The sequence below is a fragment of the Hylobates moloch genome, unplaced genomic scaffold (assembly GCF_009828535.3).
Source record: "Hylobates moloch isolate HMO894 unplaced genomic scaffold, HMol_V3 SCAFFOLD_6, whole genome shotgun sequence".
In the NCBI taxonomy this organism is placed as follows: Eukaryota; Metazoa; Chordata; class Mammalia; order Primates; family Hylobatidae; genus Hylobates; species Hylobates moloch.
Window position 1 is genome coordinate 21,731,711 of NW_026652281.1, and position 12,841 is coordinate 21,744,551.

The following is a 12,841-nucleotide window of genomic DNA, read 5'->3' on the forward strand; positions in this document are numbered from 1 at the left end:
AAAAAGAAAGTAGATCTTAATAAAAATCATGATACAGTGTATTCTGGCCTCTTTCAAATGTCCAGATCCTTATGACCCAGATTTCCAAAAGTAGTAAATTTCCACTTTAGCATGTCCCTGTTTTGTTTCATTTTTTTTTTTAGAAACCATACATTTCTTACTATGTACCCAGTAAACATCTAAGTGGGTCCCGTGCTGAGCTCTGTGTAAACAAGATGAAGAGAGTCTCTGGTTTCTAGAAGTGTTGGGATCAGCAGATGAAAATGGAAGTACAAATTTAGTTTGTTTCTTCCCTTTGTTGTTAGGAAAGGGGAGAAAAGATATCTCCTCCCCAGAAAAAAAAAGGACCATTCATTCCTTTGAATCTGTACAAAATGCTTCAGAGTAGCTATCTCATTCTGGAGCCAAAATGGTACCTGGCTCTTGGGAAAACTCAAGTGGGATACATGGAAAGCTCCTAGAGCTATAGTGGCCCACCTAGCTCCCCAGAGCCCCATATTTTACCCCTTGAAGCCAAAAACAGAAGGAGACAATTTTGCACTCCGTATTATACTGATGCTGTATTTTAAGATAATATTCTCTGCATACTTCACCTTCCAGTAACACCTACTTTCCTTAGGTTCTCACTGTGCCTTGGTATGTGTCCTCAGTCTTGCTTACCCCAGTGTTCCTCTGACAAGCTCTGGCCTGTCCTCCCCAGCCCAGGATCATGCCATCCAGTGGCAAGATTCATGAGGCCCACCTCTGTCCGTTTCCTGAGCCTTCTATAATACTCTAATAATGATGAGAGCTACCACTCAGCGAGCACCAACTGGGTAAGACACTTTAAAGACTCTGTGGGCTTTAAAACCACAATTTAAAGTCTTACAATGACTCCAAGGAAGTCACCTTCTCCTTTTTCCCAGGTGGGCAAATTGACACACAGAAAAGTTAAATAACATAGCCAAGGTTGTACCTTTAGTAACTGTTGGCAAAAGCCAGTACTCACAGCCATGTGTCTGATTCCTGAGCTTATGTTTCTGCTTCTCCACTCTGCCTCTCAAAGTACTGTGTTGCCTCTCATGTTAATGTCAGTATAGTGATAAATGTTTGTTGGCTTGAACAGAAATAGCAAAAGCAACAGGGCACCCTGGAAACATTTGAGGCTGCTGTGGCCCTAACACAATCCTTGCAGCCAGTGGTGTTTGCTGTGTGCTAAGCTCTGTGCTAGGCACTTTATATACATTATTTCATTTAATCCTCAATTGTTCTGAGATGGGCACTATTTTATCCCTGGCTTAAGGAGGCATAACTGGTAGATGGAAAATTGAAGGGATTCAAACCCATGGTATCTAACTCCAACGCTCACATGCTGAATTATTATTATTATCACCAAATAGCCTTCGCCCGCTTTGCTTTTCAAAAAGAAAATTGTTAACAGTTTTTTCTGATGAGGCTAGTGATTTCTGGCTTCCACTCTAGTCCAGTTGACTATTCCCACCCAATATAATGGCGGCTATTTTCCTTCTGTTATCCTCATGTTACAACTTTGCGGTAGAGATTATACTTTAGTGGTCCCTAGGCTTCATGGTCAAGTCTAGGATGATAAGATTTTACAGTGAATTGCTAGCATAAAGATGGCCTTCTATAGAGCCTGTAAGTGTGTGTGTGTGTGTGTGTGTGTGTGTGTATTCGTGTATGTATTGGAGGATATGCTTTTATTTACACTAGCCAAGAAGTCAGGACCTAAACATATGACTAGAGATCCAAATATCTGAGTAATAATATTACTTTCTAGCACAGAACCATTTACTAGAAAGATCTTTGGGAACCAAATTGCTTGTATTCGTTTATTTATACTGTGCACTTCCCTTTTACCTTGGCTTTTTAAGAAAGTATTTGCTCTTTTTCAAAATGTGTGAAAGTCCTCCACTTACAGAGTCATGGAAGCTGTTTCCTGCCAGTTCATTGGTTCAGCTGCTCTCAATGAGTTCTAGGGAAGCCAAAAAAAGAAAAAACAACAACAATAACAAAAACCACTTTCACCCTGGCCAGCCTCCTTAGCGTGCATTTTCTAACCCATTCTCTTCCTTCTTAGAGCAACAAGCCCCACACTGGTGTCTGCAGAACCATTTAGGAATCTCCTCAGAGTCCACCCCTACATTATTTGTTCTTTCACTGCTTTGCTATTCTACACTCAATTTCAAACTAAATAGAAATGCAGATGGGCACATGAGCATCTAGGTTTCCCAAAATACACATTTTTCATGAATGTTCCCCTCTCAAAGTATGTGGACAGAGCCAGCATATTATCTTCCCATTATTACTCTGTTTTAATATCTAACTGACAGATGCATGTCACTAAAACAAGGCAATCATGGGCAGAAAATGCCCCTGCTCTTAGAGAACAAAAAAGAAAGACCCTGGATTGCTGTCAGTCTCAGAGACACTGTCAGCTACTGTTCAAGAAGGCTTATAAATGCCTCTGTGGGGAATACGTATGAACTGCCTAAATGTTTTCACCCTTATTAGTGAGAAGAAGGAAGGGGAGATGTTTCTCATACATACACAGATCCTTTCCACAGTGGAAGCTTGCCCCGGGTGTTAATGTGTCACCAGCATGGTGCTGGAGCAGGGTGTGGTTCTGCCACATGGCACCTGCAGGCTTTTCTGGGTGGGAATGGCTTCCTGTTGGATCACAAAGCCCAAGCTATACAGGCATGATGACCTTGAGTAGTCAGTCTACAGAGGCATTAGTTCTCCTGACCTCCTTCCACAGCCTTGGGCCACCTTCAGATGTATTCCATAAATAAAATACAGTGGAGTCTATAGGGGTAAGTGGCACCAAGTGATCTGTGCAGCAATAAGCAAAAGAAGATAATGGTTTAGAATTGTTCTCATTTTTCCTAAGAGATGGGTAAATATAGAAAGTTGTTGAGGAGTGTTGGACCTAAGGAAAGACTATATCTACCATAAGGACAAAAGTCTTAGATACCAACACAGGCAAGGAAAACAGCACCTGGCCTTCCTTCCAAGAGTGCTGCAAAATGGCAGGGATAATGCCCTTAACTTGTTTTGTCTCCCTTTAAATCACAAATCCAGATCTTCTCTATACTGAAGAAGTGTTTCTTATGGAGTAGCAGTCTGACTTTTTTTTTTAATTTCAATAAAGACAGGTGGATCTTTAAGAATAGTGTATTAGTCTGTTCTCATGCTGCTAATAAAGACATACCTGAGGCTGGGTAATTTATAAAGGAAAGAGGTTTGATGGACTCATAGTTCCACATGGCTAGGGAGGCCTCACAATCATGGCAGAAGGCAAAGGAGGAGCACAGTCACGTCTTGCATGGCAGCAAACAAAAAAGAGCATGTGCAGGGGAACTCTCCTTTATAAAACCATCAGATCTTGTGAGACTTATTCACTATCACAAGAACAGCATAGGAAAGACCTGCCCCCATGATTCAGTTATCTCCCACCAGATCCCTCCCACAATATGTGGGAATTATGGGAGCTACAATTCAAGACGAGATTTGGGTGAGGACACAGCCAAACCATATCAAATAGTATAAACAACAACAAATACAACTCAGTTATTATAGAACATAACTAAGGTACAAATTCCACACTCTGAAGACTGGCTATCATAGGAAAGAATTAAGCAGTGCTCATGACTTTTTTGTATAAATCATGTTTAACCAGATTGCATTGATTGATCAAGCAAAGTTCTTTGTTCCAAAAGAACTCCAGCTACTAAATGTAGAAGGGAAGTTAGAATTGGAAAAGTGTAATTGGATAGCTCCCAAATGAAATAATTGATTCAGGCAACTGTCATCAGTGGATGCAATCTTTAGACCGTTAGAAATGTCTACCTGGGGACTTCTCTGAGCCCACTAAAAGTGGGACTGCCATACATTACTTGCCATCTGATGTGATGCACCAAGAGTAGACACTACCACCTATGAGCTAGTACTGCCTGAGAGTTGAACCTGAAATGAATCAAGCCAATCTTGGGGTTCCAGAAAATACAGGAGAGAGAGGAACAAGTGAAATGGTAACACAAGAAGGCAGACAAATTTAAAAAGTGGAGATTAGGACAGGGCTCTAGAGGACCTCTACATGAATTTCTTCAACAGACAATGGCTTGGGAAGAAAGGGAGAGGCCGTGCATGAATGAGAGGGACATATAATGAATAACATCCAAATATGATGTGTACAACTTGTTTGGGCCTTTTAAACCAACCAAAAGATTTTTCGAGACAATTGGGGAAATTTAAATATAGTCTGGGTAGTAGACGATATCAAGGAAATATTAAGTTTGTTACATGAAATAATGGCTGTGTGGTTATATGAGAAATGTTCATATTTTTAGAAATTCATACTAAAGTATATAGGCGTGAAATGACTGATTTCTGGGATTTACTTTAAAATTATAATAAAAAGGAAGGAAGAAAGGATATGTGAAACAAATGTGATAAAATCTTGATTAATTTTTAGATTGGCATATATACATTCTCTTGTAATTGTGTAAACAATTTTTATGAACAAAGGGAAGGAAATGCAAAAAGTAAAATACAAATATTGGCATAAAAAAATTTTAGATTGGGATAAGATATATGTGGATTTACTGTCATGTTCTATTTGTTTGACTCTTTTCATAATAAAAATATTAAGGAAAAAAATAACAAATCTCTCTCAGGATAATAGTGGGGGGTCCATGGCCTAGAAGCAAGATAGGAGCTCTGACTAGAAAAGGGTCATTATCTGAGAATTCAACTTCTTTTTTTAAAATTTTTTGATGATCTCCTTTACTTAAATTTAAAAAAACCTATTTCTGTTGGATTTTTGGTTGGTCACTAGAAACCAAGTTCCTTGCCTTATAACAAGCAATTGGAGGAGAATTTGGGAAACAGACAGTCTCTGGTTGAAGTTAATGCTGATCTTAGCTGGAGTAACTTGCTTTCTTCAGCATCTGCAGTGGCTGGTCTCCTGGGACTTATCTGGCTACATGTATTTTTCACGTTTATTAGTGAAATTGGAGATTCAAGAATAAAACACAGTCCTCAGGAACATTGTGTTAATTTGTGACACGCTAGAGATTTTTTTAGCCCATAAAACAAATGAATGAGCTCCATGGGGGCATAAGTGTTATTTTCACCCTAGAAGGCAGTAAAGGCCCACTGTATTTATTAAGTACTTAGAAGATAGAAAATGAATAGTGCTATGAAAATAGAAAAATACACTCACACTGTTGCTATTAATAGTGTAATTTTTTTGTCTGTCCTGAAGGAAAAGTACCATCAGATGAAAATGTATAAGGGTAGACCTCTGTATATTATTTAGTTATTTTGCCTTGGATAATAATTTAATTCAGTCTCAATATAAAGTTGTTTTTGTTTCTATCAAACAGGCTGAATCCGGGTAAGAAACCTCACCCATTATTTTTGGCAGGGCTGGGCCTACAAAAAAAAAAAAAAAAAACGAACAGAACAACACAGATATTTGATTCAGGACCTTCCTTCTGAGTGGCTAAATGACTGAAGGGGATGTTCTGTGTAAGCTGACACACTGTGGGCATTTCTAACAGGCCTTACACACTTGGCTTCCCAGGAGGATTGTGGAGACAGCACGCCGGTTCTCCCACTGAAAAAGTCCAGATGGAGCCAGCACTCCAGCAGGTGGGGGTGTGGAAGAGAGGCCACTCTGTACCAAGATGCAGGGGACTGTTGCAGCCACCCAGGCCACGATGCATGCAGTGCCCATACAGGCAGGCAGGTCCCAGCCAGGAAGCAAGTGCAGGGAGGGGGCATGTGTTCCAGTTAGAAAAAAATAGCACCTCAGAGGTTCCCTAAAGAGATGCATAAGTGCTTTGCATTGAGGTATATAGAAAATAAGTATCATCACCAAGAGAGAGACCCTATTCTCCATCCATTTCATGGTCTGCAAGAATCCAGGATACAGGCTATGCAGACAGCAAGTGATAAAGTGATCTCGGGTAACTCGGTCCTTGGCTATGTGTTACTTTGTTCTTGTGCTTGTTTGGTATCTTGACTATTTAAAAGACTGGACCCATTTTAGGGAGCCAATCAAAAAGAATCTATATTTTTTTGTGTGTATATGTGAGTATGTGTGTTGGGGTTTAGAGGAGGGAAGCCATGTCTAAGGCCAAGGAAAGTAATTCCAGGGGGAGTTTCTGTGATTTTCTTTTTTTACCTATTTATACAAGACTGTCAAAGCAGATGTCAGTAGTTGTATCTTCATGAGCTATTGGCTTGGGAAGATGGGGGCAGGGGTAATGAGAGCTGTAGAGGAGGGTGGGCTGAGTGAGGAGCCTAGAGGTGGGATATGGAAGGTGCCTCTTGTACCCCTACCATGGCCCCATTGTTCTGAGCTCATCCTGTTGCTCTACAGACTTAAGTACTTCCCATTATCAAGAGTCCTCTATGTGCCAGGCCCACACCTACCTCAGGTCCTCAGTCTCAGGGGGGAAATTGAGGCTCACCGTCAAGTAACTCTCCTGTTGATAAGCAGCTGGGTGGTGGTTCAAAGCCAGGACTCCCTGACCCAAAACCAGAGCTCGGTCTCCTCAACCCCAAGGTCCCCAGACAGCTCCTTACTCAAAAGCTAAATGTGTGAAAAGACCATGAAGGAACACTCAAGACAGGTTTGTTTCTGTAGAGCATACATGAAAGAACAATTGGTGTTTTGAGGATGTTTGGTATTATGTAGCATATGATAGAGAGTTCATCTATCATGCCTAGGAGGGGGATGAAATGCAAAGTCCAAGGAGGTTTAGACTTCATATTCCTTGGCAAGCTGAGTGACCTTGCTTATCTTGTGTGTAAATGCAAAGTAATGCAGCCAAATGTGTTGTGGGTCCTCGTGGGCCTGAAAGTGCTCCAGGGAACGCACAGGGAGGCCCAGCCTACCTGAGCCTGATGGAATGCAGAGTTTAGACTGCCCTGCCAATGGACAAGACTGCAGCCTCCCTGTAGTCTGGGTAAAACGGGGAAGAGGAAAGTTCCAAGGAATCCTGATTTAAAATAAGCTCACAACTGGCTTTATTCTAGGCTTCTGGAGGCTTGGGTTAAGAATTAGCACATCTATCTAGCTAATACTGGGTTGCTTATGCAGAGGAAAGTGAGGTACAACTTGGAAATGAATCCCAAATCAACTTCCTTCATGATAGGCTTTCACTTGGATGCTGATTTAAAAAAAAAAATGTGTGTGAGCCCAAAAACAAATTGGGAGCCTTCAGTCCTTAGAACATATTTAGCTTTCATTGTGACTGAGATGTTTTTCTCTTGTATTGTCAGATATCCTGACCAGCATGTTGTACCCTTCATGCCTTTCCTTATGCATGCTGGACAGGTAGCTATTTGCTGCTGGTCACACTGAATATCATTTGAAGAGTACATTTTAATTTTTCATCCCTGAGTAATGTCTCATGAATGTCTCATTATGTTTTGCCTGCTCCTCTCAATTTTTGAACTTGATGTTTAAACTTTTCTGATGTGCCCTCATTATTCCCAAGTGCCCAGAACTCATCTGTGCAACCCCCTCCCTCAGCTCAGTGGGGCTCCGTGTGTAGGAGCCAGTTGTTATTTACAAGTGTAATTCAGCTGTCGCTGTGTCTTTGAACACATAGGGTTGTTGTGGGATTTTTAATTGCCATTTTCATCTATATAATTAAAATTAAATGAAAAATGGATAGCCTCCAAAATCTGAATTAATTTCATAAGTACTTGTTGAGGGGAAAATATGTCTAAATATGATAATTGTTACTTGATTTGCCTTCAGCAGAACTAGAGGATTTTACCTGGCTGAAGAGAAAATACAGTAATTTTAAATAAAAAAAAAAAAGATCTGTCTGATACTTTGGATACTTCTTGTGGCTGAGAATCAGAATTAATCATGTGGATGAGAAATGATAAGTAACTCTGAATGTAACTTTAAGGTAGTACACTAGGAACATATTATGGTAACTCTCCCCCGATCCAACTTGCCTTATGCTGGTCAGGTTTTTTTTCTCCCTCTAACTCATCACTGGGGCTTATACATTTCTCAAGAATATGCCATTACCCCCAAATCAAAACCTCCCTCATACTCAGAAACAGGCATTTCACCTGCTTACTGCTTAACCGTGCCCTGTAAATGTGACAATGAGCACCTAGCAGAAAATAATGAGACAACAAAAAGAGAAGTATTTTTTAAAATTCACTGGGCTGGCCAGTGTTTCACTCTGCAGGCTCATCAAGCGCCTGATGGACATGTTTGTAAAGATTTGGATGGTCACTTTATTTGGAATGACAAATTCTGTGCTCCACATAATGAGGTCAGTGAAGCATCCAGAAAAGAAATGTATAATTTGGTAGTGCAGTCTGTAAGCACAGCCATGCCACGGCTATTTAAGTTTAATGAAGCAACTACTTTGCCGCTACACATTCTTAGTGAATAGCCTCCTTGGCGTGTTTTTGAAAACTTAAATGTTGCTGGTAATCATGTCACAGCAATCTCCTTGGAGAGCCTTTGTGTCCTGTTCTCATAAGAAATATGCCGCTTTTCCATGTTAATGGTTTTGAAATTAGTCATTTGCTCTATTTTCATTGGAAAGGAAGGTCACTGTGTGATTTCCTACCTTCCCTCATTTTCTCTGAACATTCAGGGTACTCTTAAGTCAGTTCATCACCCATGCAGTGCACTGTCGGGTTATAATATGCCTGAAAAGCCAGAGGAATGTTCTATCAAAGAGCAGCATCCCTATTCTCAGAGACTGTTCTTAGAATTCAAAGTGTAAAAATCTAACTCAGAGAGGAAAGTTCCTGGAAAGACCATTATTGCCATTTTTTTTTCCCATTTCAGTCACTGACCGCCTTGTATTGTCCATTCATTGGTCTCATTAGAGAAGGCTGTGCTCCCCACGTATTAAGACTCTCACAGAGGACATTTAAAAATCCTTTCTGAAGCAGATTCACTCATGTAAAACTAAGGTCAGACTTACGGATCCTGGACCAGCATTAATGGTGCAGAACTCTGTGGGAGCAGAAAGACTTCTAGCCATTCTCAGTTCTTCAGTGTTGGTCCCCAAACTTAGGGCCTCAGGTGGTTTCCCCTGAATGAGCAAGGGCATGATTGATTGTGGAAAAGTGCTAGGTCCTCATGGCTCTGCCACCCCAGTGAGGGTCTGGGGAATTCTCCAGACTATTTGGTGGCCTCCACATTTCCTTGGGAAATGTAAAGTAGGATTTGAGATGGCTGGACCCTGCACCACCAGAAACTTCCTAGGAATACCTAATAAGTACTCAAAAAAAAAAAAATAGTGAATGGATGGAAGGATGAATAAATGAATTTGCTTCTTTGATTTGCTTTGTCAACCAACTCTGGTTGTAGAGGTAACACAGGATCCCTCTAGGACACATATTGAGACCTAAGGAGCCTACCTCTTCTTCTTCTTTTTAAAAATTGTATTTTATTGCGGTAAGAACACTTAACATGAGATGTACCCTCTTAACAAAGTTTTAAGTGTCCAATACGTTATTTCTGACTATAGGTATAGCAGATCTCTAGAGATTATTCATCTTGCTGGACTGAAACTTTATTCCTATTACTAAACTCATTACTTTGGGGGATCATTTCTATAGTTTGTTATTACTTCTTGAAATCTCTGGAATTGGGTATGAAGGTTGAATGTGGAGGTCCAGACTTGCTCCAGACTGCCTCCAAGTTAGGGCCTGCTTAGACCACTGTCCAGGCAGCTCACATGACCATGTCAGTGCCAGCCAGCACTCACAATCTCCTGCTCTCATTTTCACCTTTAAACCTTTTGAGTCATTTTCCTACCCAAACAGAGGTGCCAATGTAACAAATTTCTCCCACTTCTTGACCTCCATCTAAGAGACTAATGTTGACTTGGCATTGAAAATGTAGTTCTGATACAAGTAGGCCTGAAAAGGGCCTTGAGATTGGCCTGTGTTTTATTTTCTAGTGTATTTATCACATGCTGGATTATTTAAGATAATGGTAGCTGCTCTGACAAATAGACCCACGTATCTCCAACATCATAGCAGCTTTTCCTCATATATCTTTGTTTTTCTTTTTTCAACTTTTATTTTAAGTTCGGGGGTACATGTGCAGGATGTACATGTTTGTTACATAGGTAAATGTGTGCCATGGTGGTTTGCTGCACAGATCATCCCATCACCTGTCATATATCTTTATTAAGCATTTTCATGGAAGAATGAAACCTATCTTCCAGATCTGAAGGCAGTGGGGCCAGGGAAAATGAGAAGTGGAAATGCAAGGATGAAGCTCCCTCTGTTCTCCCTAGCCAAGACAGATGGCATGGTCAATGTCAGAGTTCAAGTGTGATGCAAAAGGTACATCACGGTAGAGATTGACCAGACATGAGGAAAGACAGTTTTAAAAGAGAGAAATGAGGCTGGGCACAGTGGCTCACGCCTGTAATCCCAGCACTTTGGGAAGCCGAGGTGGGCGGATCATGAGGTCAGGAGATGGAGACCATCCTGGCTAACATGGCGAAACCCCGTTTTTGCTAAAAATACAAAAAACTAGCCGGGCGTGGTGGCGGGCGCCTGTAATCCCAGCTATTCAGGAGGCTGAGACAGGAGAATGGCATGAACCTGGGAGGCAGAGCTTGCAGTGAGCGGAGATCACACCACTGCACTCCAGCCTGGGTGACAGAGCAAGACTCCAACTCAAAAATAAATAAATAAATAAATAAATAAATGAATGACAGACAGAAATGAGATGTAGCCCACGCTAGAAAAAGAGCAGAAATGAAGGTTAACATAATAATAAAGTTCAAACTTCTCTGTACGTGGCATGTTCCTGCTTACAAAGTGAATTCGTATGTATTATCTTGTTTTAGACCTCACAAACAACCAGGTGAGGTGGCTCAGGATGTATTAGTATCCTAATTTCAAATATTCAGGAAATCTCAGGAAAAGTCTGAGAGGCTGAGTGATTTACCTTGGTGAGTAGAAAGCCAGAGTGTAGGCTTTGGTGTTGTGCCTCCAACAACAGAGCTTTTTCTCTAACTCATGATTCTCCTGTAGGTTTGGGGGCTGCTGAGGCAGAGGGGCTGCAGAGGTGAGCAGAGCCTGCTTCCCTTCCCTTCCCCCGTGACCTGTGGCCGCATCCTCCTGATGCCAGCCATGTTCCCATGGAAATCACTTACCAGTGGCAACCTATTCAGAAATGCAGCAATGAATCGCTGCTGCCTGGTTAGGTGTCCTGCTTTTGTGAAACCTGTACCCTGTCCTTTTCAGGGGTCACAGTTTAACAGACAAACCTTTTTATTTTAACAATTCCCTAATCAGGCTTTCATTTATTTGCCCACCCCCTCTGTTTTCACTGTCTCCCTCTCATCCACCTACTCCTGCTCCTCCCACTGTGTGCAGCTGAGTTTGGCCAGTGCCAAATCATGTTTTATTCTCAGCCTGAGAAAGAAATTATGCAAGGTGTCAAGCGTGGCCAGCAAAGGACCCATCCCACCAGTGCCATTTGATGTTTTAAGTTTACACATACACCGCTCCCTCCCAGAGAGAATTCTTAGGTAGACTGGGAAGTACTTTACCACAAGAGCAGTGCACTGGCATTGATAAGAAAGCAGTCAGATAGTGCTTGAAATTTTGCAGAAAGCTCAATAGAAGACCCGTGCTTGACTGCAAACCAACAGCTCAGCTCTTTCTAGCATCCTCGGCAACAGCCTGCTGTTTTCCCAGGTGGCTTTGAACTAGACAGGAAAATGCAGTGGGCCATTCGTCACTGCCCCAGGTGTAACATAAGCATGCCAGTTGGTGCATGCAGCTTGTGAGGTCCGCTCCTGCCTGCCCCATGCCTGCATCTAGGCCTCTGGACTTCTCTTTCACTGAGATCAGGGCAGAGTGTGCTTCCTTTCCTCCTGTGCCACCTGAGTAGGTGGTTAGATCCACTCTTCTGAGATTAGAACCAACTCAGCCATCCCCACCATGTTCAAGAGTGCTAATGCTTTGTGTAATCCCTCTTAGCCCATTAATTCAAGTCCACGGTCTTTCAGGGCTGTTGGGACTCATTGCTGGCATGCCAGTCTTAGAATCTTAAGGTTATTCTGATGTGTGGTATACGTAAGACATGCTGGTATGTTTTACAGGGAATGCTGGACCGGACTATCATTTTAGTTAGGTCCTAAATTGAGCTGGGGCTTAGAGGATCTTGGATGCAGGGTTCTGCAGATATGGCACAAGAGAAAGAGCCAGGGCTTGCTTGTAGGAGAAGGCAAGGTGTGGTTTCTTTTGTTCTTTTATGCTAAACTCAGTGCCCAGCACCCACTACGAATGGAATAAACTGATCAGGTGGCAAATAATATCCCTTTTACCTGTGAAAGATGAAATCATGCAGAAGTGAAAATACATATATAAAATGAATTTAAGGGAAGCTCTGCTTCTAGAATATTTTTAAGGACATTTTACTGCGGATTTAGGTCACACATTTAGAACTACTTCCTTTGATGAGGACTTAATCTAGGTTACAAGTGTGTGAACTTAGGGCTATTATATGCCTGGGTGACAGGCAATTCACTGAGGGTAGCCTAACTACTGGCATCCCTGGGTCCCATTATTTACTCTGCACACCCCCTCCTTACTGTCTTCCAGTTCCATCAAGTAAAGGGAGGGAGTGTTTGGCCCTCTGAGCTGGAGTTATGCAAAACCCGAAAATAGACTCTCAGAGTGCATCTAGACATAATGATTCCATGCGGCAAGAAGGTCACTGTGTCTGCTTTTCCTGCCAATACACCCCTGGCTCTTAATCTATGGCTGCCTTGTGAAGCAAGAGAGCTGTACCAGGAAGTTACACTTTGTGACT

At 41.7% G+C, this 12,841-nt stretch overlaps 1 protein-coding gene across 8 annotated transcripts in view; it reads left to right on the plus strand.

The window, feature by feature from the left end:
* MARCHF3 (membrane associated ring-CH-type finger 3) overlaps nt 1-12,841 on the plus strand; it is a 160,669-nt gene that overhangs the window by 108,046 nt on the left and 39,782 nt on the right. The window contains exon 1 of one of the 8 annotated variants that reach the window (XM_058440546.1): nt 2,738-2,813. The exons of 6 other annotated variants lie outside the window; for them this stretch is intronic. The gene's annotated coding sequence lies outside the window, so the exon portion shown is untranslated. Of the gene's footprint in view, nt 1-2,737; nt 2,814-10,335; nt 10,354-12,841 lie in introns of those variants that run through there. One more of the 8 variants, XM_058440549.1, reaches the window with a different exon arrangement.